Source organism: Pteropus alecto, unplaced genomic scaffold, assembly GCF_000325575.1.
Source record: "Pteropus alecto unplaced genomic scaffold, ASM32557v1 scaffold60, whole genome shotgun sequence".
Lineage (NCBI taxonomy): Eukaryota > Metazoa > Chordata > Mammalia > Chiroptera > Pteropodidae > Pteropus > Pteropus alecto.
In genome coordinates this window covers 4,369,626-4,391,609 of record NW_006430726.1, presented here as the reverse complement: position 1 = coordinate 4,391,609, position 21,984 = coordinate 4,369,626, and the positions used below count along the sequence as shown (strand labels likewise).

The 21,984-nt window shown below is 41.0% G+C and overlaps 1 protein-coding gene and 1 pseudogene across 7 annotated transcripts in view; both read left to right on the top strand.

The window, feature by feature from the left end:
* The window catches only part of CPEB1 (cytoplasmic polyadenylation element binding protein 1), a 54,288-nt gene that overhangs the window by 7,518 nt on the left and 24,786 nt on the right, over positions 1 to 21,984 (top strand). For 5 of the 7 annotated variants that reach the window (XM_006905303.3, XM_025050006.1, XM_025050010.1 and 2 more), the window contains exon 2: positions 4,104 to 4,278. The gene's annotated coding sequence lies outside the window, so the exon portion shown is untranslated. Of the gene's footprint in view, positions 1 to 4,103; positions 4,288 to 21,984 lie in introns of those variants that run through there. The other 2 variants (XM_025050016.1, XM_025050014.1) reach the window with 2 other exon arrangements.
* Positions 13,887 to 14,005, top strand: LOC112484140 (annotated as a pseudogene).

The following is a 21,984-nucleotide window of genomic DNA, read 5'->3' as shown; positions in this document are numbered from 1 at the left end:
CTGCTGGTCGGGATGGTATGCGAGCTCTGCCATCCTGCTGCTTTTCCTGTTCATAGTGCCCTGCCTGGGTTTAGGAAGGTCTGTCAATGCTAAAGCTTCTGAATATTTCACAAATGCAAACAAACAAATGGCAAACCCTCCATTTATGTGCTAAACAAGTAAGTAAGCTTCTTGATGAACTTGCCTAGGGTGAATAAATTGAAAGCATAGTTCCGAATAACGATTTAATCACCTATATGGAATTGGGGGACATCTGTCACTAATAAGTTATTTATCGAGCATGTCCAGGTACTTCGTGTATTTCCTATTATTACAAAGTCTACAGAGTAGGTGGCACTCCACTTGCTTGAGGCAACCAGAACTCAGAGAAGTGACTTAAGTGGTGAACTTAGTATTGGTACTCCAAAGCTTGTTTTCTTTCTACTTTGTACTACCGCGATTCACGGTTTTGGGGAGAACTCTTTCTTTGTGGAAAAGGGGAATGATTTTTTCAGACTGTAGTCTCCCTCCCCCTCCTCTTCTGTTGAGGGTTATTGCTGTAGAAAGCCACTGTTTCATGGCGGGAGTGTCAGCTTTTATCTGTTGAAAAGGAGAAATTTGAGACCTTCTAAAAAAATTGCTAGTATTATCAGAGATTTCTCATGAACCATTCTTTCTGACAATAAGTAGGTATAACTAGTTTTATCTTGAGGCCATTTTTAGCCAGTAACAGTAGGAATTGTTTTTCTTTTTAGGCTTGCCTGTTATTTCTTCTCTAGCCTTGCCAATTATTTCTTCCTGTTGATCCGTGATTCTCGATAGTATTAAGGTTTGCATTCTCTTGTAAGTCTCTGATCTGTCTTAAAGCCTACCTTCCTGTCCATAGCGAAAGACCAAATAAAGGTCAAAAAAAGCTGCAGAAGATTTCACTTCATGGCAAAATATGCCAAAAATAACGGTGAAAGTTATAGCAGTATAACCCAAGGGGGAAAAACCTAGTTTTCCTAGTAGTAAAACATGAGTATTAATTCAGGCATCTAAATTGATCGCAAGTTAAGATAGAATATACAGAGTAAGGGGTCTGTAAGTATAGAGATGGATAGAAGATGCTTGTTTCGCAGATAAGAAACTATGCAATAATTTAACTGCATCACTGTATTCTATAGTAGGTTTAGGTTTTAGGCAGTTTGATTTGTATTATGTCCTTTAATTAAGCTTTTAGAATCAAATGATTAGGAAGATTAGGCATAGAAGGTCCTGGAGTCTTCAAAGGAATAGTCAGCCTAGGTCTTTATACAAATTTTCTCCTTTAATGAGTAAATAGATTCTTCTCTTCAAGGATCCGTGTTGCGGCCTCTGATCCCTTGGTTCAGTAATAATGGTACTGCCGATAGACAGCACCTTTTTGTTCAGCGTGTAATCATGTGCCAATTGCTCTGCCCAGCGTGTTACGTGTGTAACTCACGGAGAGCCCCATGAGATGGTATTATTGCTTCTATCCCTACTGTACATGTAAGAAAGCTTGTAGATCTGTGCGCACCTGACATTGCCGGCTTTGATCTTTTTTTTTGTCTCAAGGCACAGCACTGGTACTTAACGATGTGACTATGCAGCTTGGGTGGAACACTTAGCTTACTTGCATTCTGATTTCACGGAGCCCTCTGGGTCTCTGATTTGGCATACTCGAAAGAAGGGGAGAGAGGGAGTTATCGCATAGATTTGCTTCTGAGTTTGTAGGTTATGGCGCCTGTTCCTAACAGGGTTGGGAGTGGGGCAGATTGGCCAGGTGTACTCTTAATTAGATTTTCTCAGACCGCTGGGGATGGGAAGATTCTCAGGGCTTCCTCTCCTGGGAAAGTAGGTTTCTCCCAGAAGCCTCCAGGTCTGCATCTTCCCCAGGCTTCTGGGGCACTCTCCTCCCTGGGTCTCTGGCCTCCATCTTTCCGGTGGTTGCTCGTGGTCTCCTTCCGCGACTCACATACAGCTGTCATTTACTTGCTTGTAAGTGTGCCAGGACCATACAAATCATATCTGTCACAGCAAACAAAACTGAGTTAATTTTTTATTATGAGGGGCCTTTTGTATTGTGAGGGGCCTTTTAAAGTTTGGAACCTCTGATGGTGAAGATAATCTAACTTGTAACCTGGCACACGAGGCTGCCCTTCCAATCCGCTCTTTTCTCCCACAATTAAAGTGCCACACGATGGACCACTTCTGGTAATGTTCCTCTGTGTTCTTCAGCCCTTCCTCTTACGCTTGCTTCCAGGCAGAGCCTCTTCCTCTGAACCCCCTCGGCTTAGAGGACAGTGTGTGTTGACGGTGCAGCGCGTAGCTTGTGTGGTGGTTGTCAACAGCATGGTCAGGTCTGGGCACCCTTCCAAGACTTGATTTTCTTTTGGTTGAGTCTCTGTCTAATCTGCTTACCTTTAGGGTGCTCATTGTACATAGCAGGCAATGGGCAGTGTTTGTTAAGCAGTGAGTGAGTGGAACGTGTCGCCTTATGATCTGCAGAGTGATTGTAAATGCTTGTGTCTTAGCCTTTGTGAAGTTGCCTTAGTGAAGTGGAAGATCATCTTAGAAATCTACAGTTGTGAAAAGGGCCTTGTGTCAGTGGATTTAACCACTCTCAGTGGTGCTTCTCTGGAGGGCTTGGGAAAATGAGCTCGTAGGACTATGAATTCTGGTCGTACTCACAGCTTGCAAAGGATGCCACTCTTTTCAAGAGCTCGAGAATGACGGGGACTCAAGGTTGTCCCTTTAAGGCCATCCTGCAGAGATTGTAAAACTACATGCTCACAGTCATTCTCATGCTGACCTGGAATTTTTGATAGGCTAAACAAAGTAACCCCCGGCTTTTAATGGTTTTGTCGAAGTGACCAACTCTCACATCTTAAGTGCTTATTTCTGTCCTTGGTCTGTTTTTAGTTTATTTTCCCCAAGGCAACTGGGAATGATAGAGCTGATGAGTCAGACTCCCCTTAGAAGAGTCTGTCCGCCAGTATTTCGTAACTTACTATGTCAGGCACTGGATGTGGTGAGTGAGGGAGATTGAAGAGTGAACGGGTACCCGGATTTCTGTCTAGGGCCTCTGGTGGGTAATGATGTGACTTACTGAGATAGAGAATACCAAAGGGTCACTTCCGTGTGGGGGTTCCATTCACAGTTATATATCTCAGAGTGCTTTTGTTGTTCAATAATGTCTCGCAGGAGTCGTATGTGCCTTCAGTGACCACGTGGAACTATACAGCTTAAACAGTTCCTTGGGGTGTTTGCCACTTACCACATCTTCTCCTGTAATTACCTGCTGTAATCTTCAGGTGTACAATAGCAGCTACCATACGCCAGGCACCATGCTAACCGCTTTATATATTTCATCAAAAGGTTGATCGATACTCTTTTCCCATTTCACAAATGGGAATCTGAGACACAGAAGTAACTGCCAATAAATGGCAGAACCAAACTTTTTAAACACGTCTTGAGATAGGATTTACAAAACCATAAAATTCACCTTTTAATGTACACGTCAGTGATTTTTTTTAGTGTATTAACAGAGTTTTGCAGTTATAATCTAATTGTAGAATATTTTCTTCTCAGAAAGAAACCTGTACCTTTTAGCCACTTCCCCTCTAACCGCCCCGCCCCTAGTTGAAGGTAGCTAATCTTTAGATTTGCTTTTTCTGGACATTTCATGTAAATGGGCTCATATAATATGTGGTCTTTTGTCACTGGCTTTTTTCACTCAGCGTAACGGTTTAGAGTTTTATCTGTGTAGTAACACGCGTCAGCACTTCATTCCTTTTTATTGGTAAATAGTATTCTGTTGTATAGCTAGATATACCCCAAGCTTTGACCCAGGTATGTCTGGTTCTAAGGCTCATGCTGCTGCTTTCATGCCCTGCTAATTCCTACACAGCTCTCAGAAGAGTAGAGGGTTTTTGAGGCAATTCTCTCAGGGTCACTTGCACATAGCAAACACTCATTCAGTATTTTACTATACAGGCAGGAAACCAAGTCCTTGTTACTTCATCTGACTCATGGTGTTGGGTTGGGAGAATGGGGGTGTGAAGGCTCCATTGACCATAAAGGAGTATAGAACAATCTAAAGGTCTTTTTTCTGTGTCCAGGAGGAAGGAGCGGGAAGGATAAAAGATTGCTGGGACAGCCAGGAACCACCTGCGCTCTCGAAGTGCAGCAATGCCAGTATCTTCCGACGGATAAACGCCATACTGGATAATTCTCTGGATTTCAGCGGAGTCTGCAGCACACCCGTAAATCGAGGAATTCATGATCATTTGCCAGGTGACTTAGGTGTGAAACCTTGATGCATGTGTGCAGGGCTGTTTCTAGGCAGTTTCCTTGTGAAGCATCTGAAGAAATGACCTTGAACCTCTGGCAACACTTGCCCCTCCCGTAGTTTCCTTTGTGGATTGGGTCCCCCCTCTGGGTGAAGACAGCCTTTGATTATAATGTAGAAATCTATTTTGTAATACTCAGGAAGATTAGGTAGAAAAGGATAGGTCATGGTGACAGAACTATGTGTAGAATTATAATGTGAGTCATGTATATATAATAGTGATTTTTCTGGTAGCCACATTAAAAAAAGTGAAATTATTTTATCCAACATACATGAAATATGACAACATTTAATCAATATCAAACTATTAATGAGATTTTATATTCTCGTTAGTACCAAGACTTCAAAATCCAGTGTGTATTTTACATTTACAGTGCTGCTCAGTTAACTACCTATATTTCAGGTGCTCAGTAGTAGCCACATGCGACTCGTGGCTACTGTATTAGACAGCATAGCTCTTGACTATTTTAGTTGCTTTTAAACATGAGTGCAAGTCTACAGGCTTTTTGTTTTTACGCTATATAGGCTTGTTCCGCAGAGTAGTGGAGGGGAGTGGACAGCGCCTTCAGCAGGTGACACTTCACAGGGAGGTTTGGATGTCTTAAACCTGTTTCATAACTTTTTTTGTGGGAGTTGCAACATATAATAAGAATGTTGATGAAACGTTTTTCTGTTTGAGTCATTTTAGGTGAAAGTGAACATATTTTTAATTTTTAAAATGGATGTTGAAAAAAATTTAACCACAAGTATTCTCAGAACAAGGGCTGGTAATTGCTGCTTTTTAGTTATGAATTTATTTTTTTAACTTGGCCTTAGAAATAATTCCCACAAAGATTCAAGAGTATGTGAACATAAAGTAGCTAAATGTTTGAGGGAAAGGTTCGTTACAAAGGAGACTGACTTGTAGAATTTGTTTTTACTAAATTATATTGGAGGGCAATTGAAGGAAGGGTCTGGGGAAGGGCTGGAGGGTCTTGTCTCTTCTAAATTCCAAAAATCTATATATGTAATATTTTCTGTTAATTAGAGTAAGTCATGAGCTAACCCTTATTTTCTCCTTCTGCTTATGCCAAGTTAAAAATTCAGAGAATTTGCTCGTTCTACATATGTGTTCTACTTCTCCTCCTTTGAGAAAGTTGCATGGATTATATTCCAACATGAATGACAGTCAACAGTGGCTCAGTTTTCACTGGGTTGCTTCAGATATGCCGGAAGCTTTTGTAGTTACAGCAAAGTATTTTTCAGCTAATGCTAGGCTATTGGACTGCCTAAGGGAAAGGACCCCTGGTTAGTGAGAGAGGAGTGGTGAGGAGTGCACTTTTGCAATTTTCCAGGAATCCCAGTCGTCTCGCTGGTAAGATGCCAGGCTCTGGAGATGGTGTTACTCTTGTACCCTGCTTATGCGAGTGGTTGGTCAGATGACAAGGTGCGTGTAGACTTCGTGGTCTTTTCAGACGCTTCCCAGAGCAAAGGAGGAGAAGTACCTGAAGTTAAAGCCTACATCTCTGATTACTCGGACATAGTATAAATCTCTAAACGTAGGATTGTTTGATCAAATAAGTATCTCTTAAAGCTTTCAGTACACACATCAGCTTTTCTTCATTAATCTGTGTATCTGTCCTGTGTCTTTGTTATTACAGCTTTATATTAGATTTTGGTATTTGATAGTGAAGTCCTTTAGCTTTATCCTCCATGATTCTTGGGTTTTTTTTAGATTTTTGCATTTCCATAAAAATCTTAGATTCAACGTGTCATTCTTCCTACTCTCACTCCCTACCAACTCTGCTGGGATATTCATTGGGATTGCACTTAATCTACGAATCAATTTGTGGAGAATTGACATGTTGACAACAAATCTTCCAATTCATGAAGCTGTTTTATCCTCTTGTTTATCGAGTCATCTTTAATTTTTCTCAGTTTTGTAGAAATCGCAAAAATCCTTTTTCAGGTGTAACTGTAGTTCTTGATAGGTGTCTAGTGCTGTTATAAATGACAATTTTTTTAGTGTCATTTCCTGTTTGCTTGCTGCTGCCTGGTAGTGTTTTCTAACGTGGGCTCCAGATCCGGGTGTACTGGTTTCGGACATTTGGGTCCCTCTGATGTGCACATTGAGGTTCATGGTATTCTGTATCCTAAATATTCTGTAGTTTTCAGGCTGTGAATGGTTTTATTCGCTTTAGTTGCCAGGTGTGGTTTTTGGAGGATATAAGGAGAGTTAGATTTAGGTAGCTGCCAGTTTCCTATAGAAACCAGAAGTCTGATCTTTATGTGTTACATTTAGGTCCTTTTGTTAAGGACTGTTTTGTTAATTTTGTATATGGTGTTAGGTAAGGGTCCAACTTCATTTTTTTGCATGTGGCTGTCCAGTTTTCCCAGAATCGTTTGCTGAAGACTTTTCCTGCATTGAACAGCATTCCTTTCAGAAATCATTTGTCTTTTTAGTCTTCTAATGTTTTTTAATGAACATAATTTCTTCATTTTAAGGTGGTTCCAATTTATCACTCTTTTTTGTTTACAGTTAGAATTAGCATTTTCATACCGTACTTCAGAAATCTGTCTTTTTTTGAGGAAATGAAGATATTTCTTATGTTATTTTTGAGAAGCTTGCTTGGTTGATTTTTTTGGACAATATTGTAAATGGAATTATTTAAAATTTTTTTATTTCCTAATTACTTGCTAGTACATAGAAAAGCCTGTGTATATTCATATATTTAAAGTCCTTGCTGTATTTGCTTGTAAATACTAATAATTTATTTATGGAGTCTTGTGGATTTTTCTGTATACAAACATGTTATCTCAAATTATGAAAGTTTTATTCCTTTCCAATCCTGTTCTTTTCATAACTTACTTCTTCGGCTTAGATTACGCAGGAGAGTGTTGAATAGCAATGAGAAAGACCAGCATCTTAGTCTTTCGGAGGGAGTTACATGGACAGAAGCCTTAAGCATTTTACCATTAAGTGTATTAGCTTAAGTTTTTGAGATATTCTTTTTCTGATTAAGGATGTTAATTTCTTTTCGCATTTAATGAGGATTTTTTTTTTAAATCATGAGTAGGCATTAAATTATTAATTTTTTCTGTATTCATTTGACTTTTATCATTTGTTCTGTAAATGTGGGACTAACATTCGGAAAAGAATACCAAAGTGAAACCAGCGTGGCATTCTTGGAGTACACCCAACTTGGTCCTGATACATTTTATTTAGTATATTGCTGGATTTGGTTTGCAAATGTTGTCTTCAGGATTTTTGTGTCCTTGCACGCACAGATCACCTTGTAACTGCCCTTCCTTAAAATATCTTTGGTATCAAGGCTATGCCAGCCTCTTGGAACAAATCAGTACTTTATTTTCCTGGTTTTTTGTTTGTTTGTTTGTTTGTTTTGGAAGAGCTTGTGTAAAATTTAGTGTTCTTTGAATTTTGGCACAATTTACTGGTGAAACTACCTGGCCTTGGAGTGTTTTTATTTTGTTTTTGAAGGAAAGTTTTAAATTATGGATTCAATTCCCTTCATAGACATAGAATTATTCATAGTTCCTTTTTCTTCTAAGTTTTGCTAAGTTGAGTATTTTCTAGGAGTGTCTCCATTTTGTTTCAAATTTCAAATTCATTGGCATAAATTTATGTGTAATAGCCTCAGTGTTTTAGCATTACTGATTTTTTTTTTATTGAGGCATGGTTGATATGCATTATATTAGTTTCAGGTGTACGAAATAATGATCATAGTAAGTCTAGTTAACGTCCATCATCACATGTAGTTATAGGATTTTTTTATTATGATGGAGACTTTTAAGATGTACTGTTAGCAACTTTCACATGTGCAACACAGTATTAACTATAGTCACTGTGCATGATAGCTGTACTGTACATTATGTCCCCCCCAGTTATTTTATAACTGGAATTTTGTACCTTGTGACTCCTTTTACCCATTTCATCCATCCCACAGCTCCCTCCTCTGGCGACCATCAGTCTGTTCTCTGTATCTATGAACTTGGTGGTGGTGGTTGTGTTTTTTGATGCTACATATAAGTGAGATCATATGGCTTTTTGTCCTTCTCTGAGTTATTTCACTTAGCTTAATGTCCTCAAGGCCCATTATGTTGTAGCATGTGGCAAGCTCTCATTCTTTTTTATGGCTGAGTAATAGTCCATTATATAAATATACCACATCTTTTTTATCCATTCGTCTATCAGTGGACCCTTAGGTGTTGTTCCCATATCTTGGCTATTGTGAATAATACTGCAGTGAACGTGGGGGTACGTACATCTTCATGAATTAGTGTTTTAGATTTCTGCAGATACTCAGAAGTAGAATTGCTGGATCATATATGGCAGCTCTATTTTTAATTCTTTGAGGAACCTCCATACTGTTTTCCATCACGGCTGCACCAGTTCACATTCCCACCAACCATGCACGAGGGACCTTCTCTCCACATCTTCGCTAACACTTGCTGTTTCTGTTTTGTTTGTTTGTTTTTGATGATAGCCGTTCTAACAGATGTGAGGTGATATCTCATGGTTTTGATTTGTGTTTCCCTGATGATTAATGATGTTGAGCATCTTTTCATGTACCTGTTGGTCATCTGAATATCTGTTCAATCCTCTGACCATTCTAAAATCACATTTTTTTTTTTTTTTGGTATTGAGTTGTATGAGTGAGTTCTTTATCTACTTTAGATATTAACCCCTATCAGATAGATATACGATTTTCAAATATTTTTTCCCATTCATTAGGTTGCCTTATTATTGTGTTGATGGTAGAATTAAAATGTTTTTTAAATTTTAATGTATTTTATTTAATTCAAAATATTTCCACATGTGATTTATATAAAAAAGTTAACGAGGTATTTTATAATCTTTTTTCATACTAAGTCTTCAAAGTGCAGTATGTATATTTTTAAATTTTTTATTGCTATATAATTGACATAAAACATTGTGTTTTAGGTGTACAACATGATTGATAGACGTCTTTATTACAAAATGATGGTTTATTTTAATGATATGCATTATATTTTTTACTCATGGCCCATTTTGATTTGAATTGTAAATTTCATCAGAAATGTTAATATGTGTTTAGGTTTCATAAAATTTAAAGTTGAAAATGTAGATGCACAAGCTTAAGTTCTGAACCATACTTAAAAGGTTTTCAATAACAGACTTGAGTTACAGTTCTTTAATTTTAATTAATTAAAATTTAAAATTCATTTCCTTAGTCGTAACAGCTACTTTTAAGAGCTTGGTGGTCTCATGTGGCTGGTGGATCCTGAATTGCGCATGACAGTTCTGGAGGGCTGCGTGGCGGAGGGGTAGGCCAGTGAGTGGCATCGGTCCTCTTTTGTTCGCCTAGAGCTCTTTGGCCTGGTAGCCAGTCTAGGTTTTGCTCATGTCCTCAGCTCTCTAAGAGAAATTCCTGGCTGTCATGTTTACTGATGACTGCCATTGTACCATAGAGTGTCCCCTTGTGAGATTGTCTCAGTCAGGGTTTGATCTGGAAGCAGAACCATGAGTACTGCAGACTAAGGGGTTTATTATAGAGCGTAGACATTACACAGTTGAGGGAGGAGTGGGGGTTGAAAGATCAGGGAAGTGTCACTAACCAGCCCTCCTGCAGCACCAGTGGACAGTGGCTGGACAGATGTGACAGAAAGCCAGACACATCTAGCTGCCGGAGTTGGATGTGCAGGGGAGCTGGTGGAGAGTCTGCAGAAGGCTCTTGCCACTGCTCCTGGTGGTGGGCCTGGCCTTGTTCTTGTCTTTAGGGCCTGCTGCGGGGCAGGGAGCTAGATGTGACGTGGGGGAGAGCAGGCCCAAGTGGGAACCTGCCAGCCCCTCTCTGTCTCTGTGTCCAGCTCTGCCGACCTGATGCTCTGTCACTTTCTCAACCCACCTGTAGAGAGGGGTGCAGAACAGCACTTGGACTTGAGAGCTGTACAAGTATAGAAGGGCTGCAGTGGAAAGTGGGAGTGGGAGCCAGCCCCTGAAAAGATGTACACATTGTAAGATTGCTCCAGAGCCCTGCTGCAGACTCTGCCTTTCTCTCATTCTGTAAAGTAGGTAATGTGATGTTTAATTTCTAAAAGCCTTAGTCTGCTTTGTACCATCTCCATCTGCTGGAATGTCAGAGCTTTGTCACCGAAAGCTAAGGCTCCATCACAGGTAGTGATGATTATTCCCACTTTAGTGCATGCATTCGATTTCTGAATGTAGATGTTTTACATCTTTTTGACTGAAGAAGAAATGAGTGCAGTTACAGGGGGAGAAGGAGCTGCAGAGATCAAGGGTTAAGGCTTCTGGAATCAATGCTGGGGAGAGTGTTTCTGCTGTGCAGCGACGGCCTTGGACTAAGTAGACTCCAAGGTCCCTTGTATTCTTAATGTTCTGTGATTTATTGTATTTAAATTGAATTATAATCATAATTTATATTATTGAACTCATTTCAAATTTAAAATCTTTTAATATGAACTTTTCTTTGTAAGTATTAAATTTTTTCACCAAATTTATTCGGGAATATTAAATGAGTTACCTTACCCTGTTAAATAACTGGTATTTTTTTCTTGGTACAATAATATGGTCATCGTAAAAAATTCTGAAGAAAACACAGAAGGGAAAAAATCATATGCAATCCCACTACCCAGAATAACCACTTTTAACATTTTAGTGTATCTCTCCAGTGTTTTTCTTATATATACCTATTAAATTGAAAGTTTTCTGAAAACACTATGTAGTAATTTGCCTCCTTCACTTTTTTTTCTCTTTTTGTCATTGATTTTCTATCTTTTTCCATGCTACGTTGCATTTTACTGTGTAGATAGATGCATTATGGGATTCTTAACCTGGATTTATGCGTAGAATTCATGGAGTCTAGTAACTTGGGCAGGTAAGAACTTAGATCTTTATTTTTCACCACTAGTTAACTGAAATGTAACATTTTCTATTGTAAATGGAGGCAATAAATCATAATTGTATTAGCCCGATTTAATACCTTGGCAATAGTAATCATCATCAGTAGGATGATTAGACATCTTGCATCTGATTCCTTTACAGTTATTGCACATATCTCTTGAAATGTTGATTACGCTCATCACTACTTCAAAATTATGATCACTGTTTTATATTTTTAATGGTATTTGTTGAGGGTATCTATAGGCTTTAGCAGACTGCCGCATAGTTCACAGTACAGAAAGTTGAGAATTTCACACTTTTGGAGATAGTTTGCTTAAATAGGTGTCTATTTTAAACAGTAGAAGTACTTAAAGTTTTTGCCTACATCCGTGATAACTTGGATATAGTATAAATCTCTAAAAGTAGAACTGTTTGATTAAGTATCTCTTAAAGCTTTTAGTGCATTTGTCAACTTACCCTCCAGAAATAATGTACGAATTTACTCTCTTTCTGTAGTAAATGAAAGCACCCAGTCTTTTTTAAACCACTAGCTTTTAAATTCTCTGGATCTGTTGTGATTTGGCACTGTAAGGGGTCTCCAGTTTGTCACGTTCGAGGAACACCATAGTAAAGTAACATTTCACTGTGTTTGGATTATGCTAGTTTCATGTACAGCTTGGGGACAGCACATGGATAACATGTTGTATTCCAGCATCAGAGTCTTCAAGAAGTTCTGGTTCAGGCACTCCCATACTGGAGGCCATGGGTTAGGTGGAGTTGGACTTTTCCTCTCCTTGAAGAAGTTAAATTGTCTCCTCCAGAATGTGCACACATGGCAGTGGAACCTTGGACACACGCGGGTGTGAAATCGACATTCTGAATAAGTGGGAAATGGGCGGTAATAGGAATGGGGAGGAGCTAGTATTAAGAATTGAACTCCTGGGGCGGGGGGTGTGGATTTAGTACAAAGCTCCATGGGGACTTAAGTAGAGAAAAGAGAAAGAATGCATTAATTAGTTACTGATAAAACAAGTTTGAGTTGGGATATGTATGACCTGGGCTGAGAAAGCACCCCAGAGCAGGAGAGGCAGGAGAGGAGGTAGGTCCCTGGATTAGGATCCTACCTCTGTCACTTTGTACCTTTGTCAGTTTGGCCCTCTCTGGGCCTCGTTTGCTTTCTAGTAGAGAAGAGATTTAACCAGCTGGTCTTCAGCTCCTTTCCCGCTTCCCTTCGTGTCCAGCTCTCTCCCCCGGTGCTGGGGCGGCAGAGGGTTTGTCCCAGAGTCTCATTCTGCCTGTGTGATTGCTTGCTTGGTCAGTCCTTGCCAAAGGGCCTGCATTACACAGAACACTCTTACTTGCTAATGACCAAACACCTAATTAGAACAAACTTTAGCAAATCGTGGGATGTGTGGGAAGGCTTTTGACATATAATTCACAGAATAGGAAGAAATCTCTGAAAAACTAAGGATGCTGAACCCAGAGCTTCCAGTTTTGTCAAGGTTCTGTCTCTTTGCTGTCTCTTGCCCAGGCGGGTTTCATTTTCTCCTTTTGCACAACTTCCTATTATCTGAGGAAGGGGCTCTGCTCACATCCTCTGGTGCCATGAAGTCAGGAAATGGTTCTTCCTCCTAGATCAAATTAGAAAAATCTCAAGGAAAGACTCCCAGTTAGCTTGGTTTGAGTTGTGCCCATTCTTGGAATGGTCTCTGGCCATAGAGATGGGTTACTCTGGCCCAGGTGGGTCAGGTGCCCACCTGTGCACCAGTGAGACAGAATCCTGCAAGAAGATGACATTTGCCTTTAGGACCACTTAGCTGGCATAAGAAGAAACAGTTCAACAAAAGCTGGTGCGATGGGTTTTGTAAAACACAGTCTTAAGGATTCATGAACCAGGCAGCAGCATCTTCAAACGTTTGTGTGTCTACCTCCTGTTTTTTAAAAACGATGTAACCCATGAGACACCAATTCACACCCATTAGGATGGTTGTTGTCTGATAAAAATAAGTGTTGAGGATGCGGAGAAATTGGAACACTTGATCATTGCAGAATGTGAAACAGTGCAGCCATTGTAGTAGACAGTATGGTACACCCTAAACGAAATTAAACCTCGAATACTGTATGACCCAGCAGTTCTACTTTTAGGTATATGTGTAAGAAAATTGCAGAGATGTGTACACATATTTGCACGCCGATGTTTATAGCAGTATCAGTTATAATAGCCAAAAGGTGGACGTAACACAGATGTCCTTGGACAGATGTGTGAATATACATACAACATGTGGTATGCCCATTGCAGTGGAATAGCATTCAGCCTTAAAAGGGAAGGGAATTTCGATACATGCTACGACTTTGATTTATCTCGAAGACATAATAAGTGTAATCACCCAGTCAAAAAGGATTAAATATTGTATAATTCCATTCCTGTGAGGTACCTAGAATAGTTGATTCATAGAGACAGAAAGTGAAGGTCAGAGGCTGGAGTTGGCGCTAGTGGGGACTTAGTGCTTACTGGGAGTTTCAGTTAGAGATGGAAAAGTTCCGACGCTGGATAGTGGTGAGAAGTGCTCAAAAGTGTGCACGTACTTAAGCCTCTGAGTTGTACAATGAAAATGGTAAAACTTTGTTACGTATATTTTACCACAATAAAAATCATTTTTAAAAATTACTCCTGTCTAAACCAATGCCATCCTGGACAAGCCCGATTCTGTCTGATCTCAGAAGCTAAGCAGGGTCGGGCCTAGTTAGTACTTGGATGGGAGACCACCTAGGAAAACCAGGTGCTGTAGGCGTTAAAAAATAAAAAAATAAGGCAAGGTCCTTGCAATTGCAATCTGTGAGGTCAACCAAGGGTTGCCTCACCTAAAAAAAAAAAAAAAAGGTACTCCTTGCACATTTAATCTGGTATCTAATTTTCATCATAAATGAAAATGTATCCAGTGGAATCAGTAGAGATTGGTACCTCTCATCTATTTAAAAATATGTAAACCAGTTCTTCAACACTGGGAAATTTTTCATTATCCCTTGTCTTTTTTAATTCATATTTCTAGTACACTTCTCCCACAGAATTTTATCCTAGTATAATATTTTGCACTGGAGTCTTCTGTGGATCACATTATACTTCTCTGCAATAGAAATAGTACATAAATTGAAATTTTAAATTATTTCCTAAGACTCAAAGGCTGTATGCGTTCTGGATTGTGTGGCCATTGATTACTAGGACCATTGTTTAAGACAATCTAAATGTTACAAATTTTTGTAAAATTTTATTTAATCATTGTTTACTGGAATTGCTTCTTAATGAGATAAATGAGGCTTTTAAAAAAACTCGTGTAATATTAAATGACTCATTGCTGGAATTTTTAACACCAGATATATTCCCATTGTTTGTTTTTATAGATCTGCGCTGAGTAAACTTGTTCACATAAATAAGTAGATGAGAGATGAAGGTGTTGCTGGAGCGTATTACCCGATTGTTTGAACTTCTTGAGTTCTATTTTTAAAAAATCAGTCATCCATCCTTACTTTTAGTCATTTCCTTGCTGATAGTTCCATTTACTCTCATATTTTTTGAGAAGAAGGAGCTAGAAACCATCCATTTTGTGATAAGATTTGTTACCTTAGCCATTAGTCACCAAATGTCTGTTGGGAAGTAACCAAGATCCCTTAGGAAGATTCGCATGACCACTGATTATGTCATTGTTTCCTCGTTTAACTCAGTTTACCTGAGGAATTGAGAAAGTTAAAAATACTGTCAATTTTAAAATATGCCTTTGCCAATACAATATTTTAAAATGCTCTTTATCCTTAAAACATACTTGTTTTAAGTATGTTTTGCCAAAACGTGGGTCTGTAGATTTTAACTTGCTCTGCTTATGGAAAATGTCAGCCATAAAATTAACTTAATGTAATCTGTTTGTATTGTCAAACCAGTTAGTTCAGTCAGGCTTGCTTTTTGTAAGAAAAGTCTCACTTCATTTCCCCCAGCATTTTATTATGAACATTTTCAAGCATACAGAAAAGCTGAATGAATTATAAAATGACACGTGTAACAGCCACCACTTAGATTCTACAATCAGCATTTTGTTGTTTTTGCTTTATCACAAATCCATTTATTTATCCCCATACCCATTTATGAATCCATCTTGTTTTTACAATTCATTTCAAAGTAAGTTGTAGGCATGAATATAATTCACCCCTAAATACTTCAGCATGCATATTGTTAGCTAATGTTGAGTCATTGTTTACATTTTTTGAGGTAAGACTTATACACAGTGAAATGCACAAATCCTACAGGTATCATTAAAGGCATTCTGATCAGTGCACACACCCAGCTCCCATCACAATGGAGTGTATCACCATCACCTCAGAAAGTTCCCTCATACCCGGTCCCAGTCAGCACCCATCACCACCCCCTGGAGAGGTAACCACCTTGCTTCTTCTCACCATGTACTAGTTTTGCCTGTTATGGAACATCAAAGAAATGGAATCACACGTGTGTGCATGTGTGTGTACATAGGTGATATATATACACATACAGTCTCATGTAAGGCTTATTCCACTTGTAATATTTTGAGATTCATTCATGTTGTTGCAAGTATTGATACTTTATTCCTTTTATTGCTGAGTAATTAATATTCCAGCATGGTCACATACCACATTTTATCTTCCTGTTGATGGCCACTTGAACTCTTTCCAGGTTTTGGCAATTATTGAAAAGTTGTGTAGTACGTCCTCAGCACCAGTGATAGGTCCTTGGAAACTGACTTTAAGTGAAAGGGTGTAGAATGAAACCAGTTGAACCAGAGGCTAATTGACAGAAGCAAGAGTTAAGTTCCTACGGCATTTCAGTCACCAAAACATCACCAGACTTCTAAATAAAGACCCAAAACACTTCAAATGTTAAACATAGAAATAAATGTGAGCTATCCATATATCATAAAGATGACTAAACACAAGTAAGATGATGATTTTCCAACCTGCTTATTCCAGTTCAAGGTCAAGGATGGCCGGAGCCTGACCCTGGACAGGACGCCCTCCCATGGCAGGGCCACTCACACCCATCCGCTCCCTCAGGGGCAGTGGAGGGACACGATTCATCTCGTGTGCACATATTTGGGGCGTGGGGAGGCCAGAGCGCCCAGAGAAAACCGTCACAGACAGGAGAACGTGCACACTCCACGTGGACGGGGCCCTGCCGGAAATCGGTTGTTTTTTTTTTCTGGTGAACAATATAACAAAACGATATTGCATGAAATGTTTTTTGAGGACCCGCTGTGCTGTCATTACTCATGGACAGGTCTTTTTGAAGAACACCTGAGAGTAGATTTGCTGGGTCATAGCATAGTATAGTGTATGTTTAATTGTATAAGAAATTGGCAGACCTTTTTCAGAAGTGATGGTACTGTCATACATTAGTGGGTGAGGGTTCTGATCAACAACACCAAGCGTTGACAAAGTGTGAAGCAGTTTTTTTAATTTTAGCAGTCTGGTTGGTAGGTGGTGGTAGTATCTCATTTTGGTTTGAGTTACTTTAATGATTAATGATGTTGAGCACTTTTTCAAGTGCTTATTGGCCAGTTATATATCTTTGTGAAATGCCTTTTCAAGATTTTGTGCCCTTTAAAAATTTTTTTTTTAACTTTTAAGGTTTCCTATATACTCTAGGTACTAGTCAGATACGGTCTCATATATGGTTTTCCGTTTTATAGCTTACCTGGGATCTTAATGTGTCCTGATGAACAGAAGTTTTTAATTTTGATTAAGTTCAATTTATCAGACTTTTTCCTTAGTGATCATTGTTTTCTGTGTCCTCCATAGGAAACCTTGGCACTCCCCTACCCCACGTCACAAAGACAGTCTGTTTTCGTAGAGAAGCTTTATAGTTTTAACCTTCACTCACAGGTCTTTCTGATCCATGTTAAATTAATGTTCCTGTATGGTGGGAGGTAGGGGGTCGAGGCTGACTTTTTTCTCCCATACGGCTGTTTGATTGTTCCAGTACCATTTTTCCCCCACTAACTTGTTTGAAGGCCAACTGTCTAACTGAGGTTGCATTGGCTGTGTAGAGCAATTTGGTGGGAATTAACTTTTTAACGATATTGACCCTTCCAGTACGTGAACTTGGTGTATGACATTGTAAAATCTAAACGTTTGTAATATTTAAGAAATACTATAGGAATCACTTTTAAATAGTTTACAGAATTCATTTGAAAATTATTAAAAGCCGTCAAGACTAAAATAATCTAAGGATCATACTTTTATGGTGGGAAGTACAAAGTAAACCTAATGTTCTCTCTTACATCTTGATCCGTAATGCGATTTTTAACGTATAACTAAAATTATAAGGAAAATTTCCTTGAGCATCCTCGCCATCCTGCACTCCCTCACCTGAACCACTGTCGCACTAATTAGCATACAGATTAGCAGCAGGTTGTTCCCCAGTGTGTGAGCTTGGGGGAGAGCTCAGCCTTTTATGTTGGGTGAGTAGGTAAGAGGCAGTTAATAAGTAAGCAGGGGCCTGGGCATCGGCTTTGATCTGCGAGGCAACAGGAACCGTTGAAGGTACTTGTTTAGGAAAATGAACACCATGAAGAAAGAGGTGTTGGGTAGGAATGGGATTGAATTACCTGGAAGAGAGAACCTCGGGTAAAAGAGCTATTTTGAACTTATGTTCCAAGTGTGGTCTGCAGACCAGTAGCCTCAAGGTCACTTGGGAATTCGTTAGAAATGCAGATTCTGGGGCCTGCCCCAGATCTGCTGAATCAGAATCGGTGTTGTGAAGATTCTAGGCTCATCCTCCTGCCGGTTAGGGCTGGAGACGCACTGCCCTGGAGAAGCTGCAGCCTCTCTGGCATCCGGGACCACAGTGCAAACAGGGCAGCTGAAATGACCTTGGCAGATGTCTGACTTCTTGCATGTTTGCTCTGTAAGTTGCCAAAATGGATTTTCAGAATCATCTTTTTTTTTTTTTATTTGGGGGGAAAAAATAGTCTTCCAAATAGTATTTTTAGAAATACAGTCTTAGAAATGCTACTTTATGGGCTTGTTAAAACTTTAAGAATCATAAATCGATGAGTAGTCTCAGCTGACTATAAAGTCAGTCTGTCATTTGAAAGAATCTAATGGGGACAAATGACTCAATGTCCTATCTGTTATTCCCAGGGACTGGAATTTCGGGATGAAGTCAAGATTTTGTAAAAGAGCCCAAGTGTGGCTGCTGTACATCTTATAATTGTGTACTTATTTGAAGTCTAAAGAGGAAAAGAAAGCAGAGGACAGATTTTTGTATTGTTGTGTTTGTGCAGTAACTAAAGGAAAGTCAGAGCCTGCTAGCCTCACACGTAGCTGTCTTTTCCTATGTTCCATTACCAACATTGCCCATCAAAACACAGAATTTTCACAGTTATAATTATGGTATAGATGCAGCTTTGTAGTCTACTGTGTCATTCAGCATATTTTCCTGCTTCCCAACTCCTCCTCTTCCCTTCTCCACTGTTCCTCTTCCTCTCATTTCTGGCCTCCCTAGTTCTGATCTCTGGTCCATCTTGGGCCTCTACCACAGTATTTCCTGTTTAAGAGTTTATAGAAATTCCTTGCCATGAGCCTGAGCATTGGTTTGTTCTTCCAGCCTCAGCTCTTCCTGGCCTGGCTGGCCCAGGCACACCTTGTTTACTTTCTCCTCTGTTACCACCTCAAAACTGATGACACATCTGCTCTGTTCTCCCAGGGTCGTCCTCATTGACTTCTTGCAGTCACCGCCTACCTTTTACAATGGGGTCTGCCCTAAAGGCTTCACAAGTGGGGCCACAAGGCACCATTCTTGTCTTCTCCTATTTGCCAGATGCTCAAGAACATAGATGCAGAGGACTCTGAGCAATTGTGTGCTAAGTTTGCTAGCAGAGGAGTCATCAGAAGACAGACAGGTCCTTGTGCTGAGGATGCAGGAGGTCAGGGTGGAGGCGACCTCGCTGAGCCCTGGAGTTAGAGTTCCTGGCTCACCTCAGAGTTTGGAGTCCCACCTGGGGATGCTTTTATTGTAGCCTATGGCAAACTTTGAACCATGGATCAGTTTACTTATTTCCCTGAATTGTTCTGTTGCTAAGAAGTTTGGCAGATTACTATGAAGAAGAAAACTGATGCTTTAGAAGGGAAATGATATTAAAATTTTGAACCAAATTAAGGAACTTAAGTCAGAAACTTTGTATAGGTATTGATAAGAGACACTTATAGGGGAAAGCATTTAAGCTGAGGCATTGTTCAAATAGATGCCTTAGAATGAGAATGATCACGTCATCTTGTGCTGGTTACTAAGATAGCTTCTGGTATCTGCTTGGTACTTGGCAAAAGATTTTAAAGATATTCTCCAATAGAAAAGGCTAAGTTCCTGTCTAGCATCAGATGTGAGTTTGAGAAGGAAAGGTGAGCTTTTGCTCATTAAAATCAGCCTTTGCTTTTCAGATCTTGGAATTCACTGCATGTTAGCCTGTGTTGACAGTTTATTTCCCAGACTTTCTTCCAATATAGAGCAGTGGAGCAGATTGGGTAGCTTTGGAGAGATGGGGTCAGAAAGCCATTAGAAAGGAGACATTTTGAGTGAAATGTTTCTGGACACACATGGCTGCAGGAGGAGGGATGGTGCCTACCTCTTACCCAGGATGATCTCTGTTTAGACTGCTGTCCTGCTCTGATTATCAATATTTGTCTCCTTTCTCTCTCAGAAATGTCTTGGTTTGGATGATCAATTATATGGTCACCCTATTGAAAATAAAACACTGAAGAAGTACTCCATGCCGGACACTGTGGCAAGCACTCCGTGCAGTCCTCACAGAACACTGAGAGGTAGCTGCACCTGCCCCTTTGCAGGTGAAAAGATGCTCAGAAAGGGCAGCAGAGCAAGGCCTTTCAGACCTGCAGGCTCGTTCACTTTCCCAGCCTGCCACACCAAGGGTTTAAGGGCTGTGGCCGCCTTCTTCTGCGACTGTAGTGAAGGAGTCCTGCAATGAGAACGAAAGCCTTCATCTGGAAGAAGCAGTGGGAGGGAGAGTGGACGAGGGTCAGGTGGTGTCTGTAGTGAGGCCTCTGGGAGTGAAGACAGAGCCATGCTGCAGTTAGATCTCTAAGCTCCTGGAAGCTTGTAGCCATTCGTTCCTCAATATCCTTAAGCAGACCTGCTGCTCGGGCGTGCGGTCTGTCAGGTCTGGGTGGGAAGGTGGTGGTGCTAGTCGTAGAGATGTGTGCTGCTCTCCCGGCCTGCCCCACCTGCTTTGAGCAGCAGGAGTGTAGTGCATGGTTAGGTTTTCTGTGCCTGGGGCATGGGGGTCACCATATACATAGGTGCTCTGATTTTAGAGGGGAGGGTAGAAATGTTTGCCCTCACATTGGGGTGGAAGGGACTATATAGATAGTTTAGGGGGATTGGGTACTTAAACGTGGATGTTTTTAAAAGAAGCATTATGGTTTGTAATGAATACATACAGACTATTTTAAACATATGCCCTCGGTTTGTGGGGAGGGTGGATGGAGAGAGCAGGAGGGAGTGGTCTGGGGTGGGGGTGGCCCCCGCCTGGGGAGTTTTTGCTCAGCCTGTGTGACGGTGAACGGTGAACGGTGAACGAGGTTTTGACAGACACAGACAGGGAGCACGCAGACTATCTACAGCCAGACAAGAATAACGTGGATAGATGACACAGCAGCAAAGCTCTAAAAATCCTCCAAGAGAGGAGTCCCTCCCACAGACTGGCCGTTCCTCTAGACCAAAGCCGAGTGCCCGTGGACAGGGTGCTGCAGGAGGCGCTGGCCAGCACTCCGGTGGCTGACAGTGTTCGCCCTCCCTCTGCCCCCTTGGACCCTGTCATGGGTGGTCCCAGGTGGGCTTGCTTCCCATGTCTGGTTATTTCTTCTGTAAATGGGGGAACGGGGTGGAGTGCTGCCAGCTGGAGCGGGCTAGGGGCAGGGAGCAGCCCGCCTGCGGGGGCTGGGATCTTCACTCTCCCTCCTTTTGAGGGTCATATTGGAAACGCATTGAGCGCTGACACAGGAGAAGATGCTGGCAAAGAGGAGATGGAGGTTCCAGAAACTCCGGGCAAAGCTGGCCTTTATTGTTGGAGCTGAGTGGTCGCAGAAATAAGGCCATGGTCCTGGCTACACCCCTGAGAGAGAGGGTGCAGGCCACTAAAGGCATCAGCGACCTCACGGCTGGCAGCAGGGCTCTGAGGCTCCTGGAAGGGCACGGGGAAGAGTCTTGACAACAGGGCTTCTACGAGGCATAAGGCGACTTCTGAGACTGTTCCTCGTGTTTTGGTTTGTCAGGCACAGTGTCTGTCCATCTGTGCCTACAGTTGTAGGAGGGAGGGAGGTGCTGGACCTTATATATCTGCTCACGACTACTAATGCTCATCCTTTTGGAGTGAGGGAACCCAAGAACTGATTTTCCTAGTCAGGGCTGATCTGACTCGGCATGCAGGTTGTGGGCCACGCCTAGGGCATCCTGGCAACGCCCCATCCCGCAGCCTAGTGGACCCCTTTTCTCTGTGGTAAGCTGCTCCAGATGAGCTTGGGGCACTGGGCATTGTCTCCAGGGTCCGAGCATGCAGTGTTTTTCTGAAGGTTGTCCTGTTCCTCAGTGGGGGACACTGCTGTGTCAGGGGCCACTTGGAGCACATAGATTTTTGCCAGCAGGGTTGTGGAGCTTTGCACTGGGCTGCAAAACCAGGGCTTGAGCAAGCAGCTGGAGAGAGTCCAGGACTAGAGTGTTTTTGGGTTTGGGGGT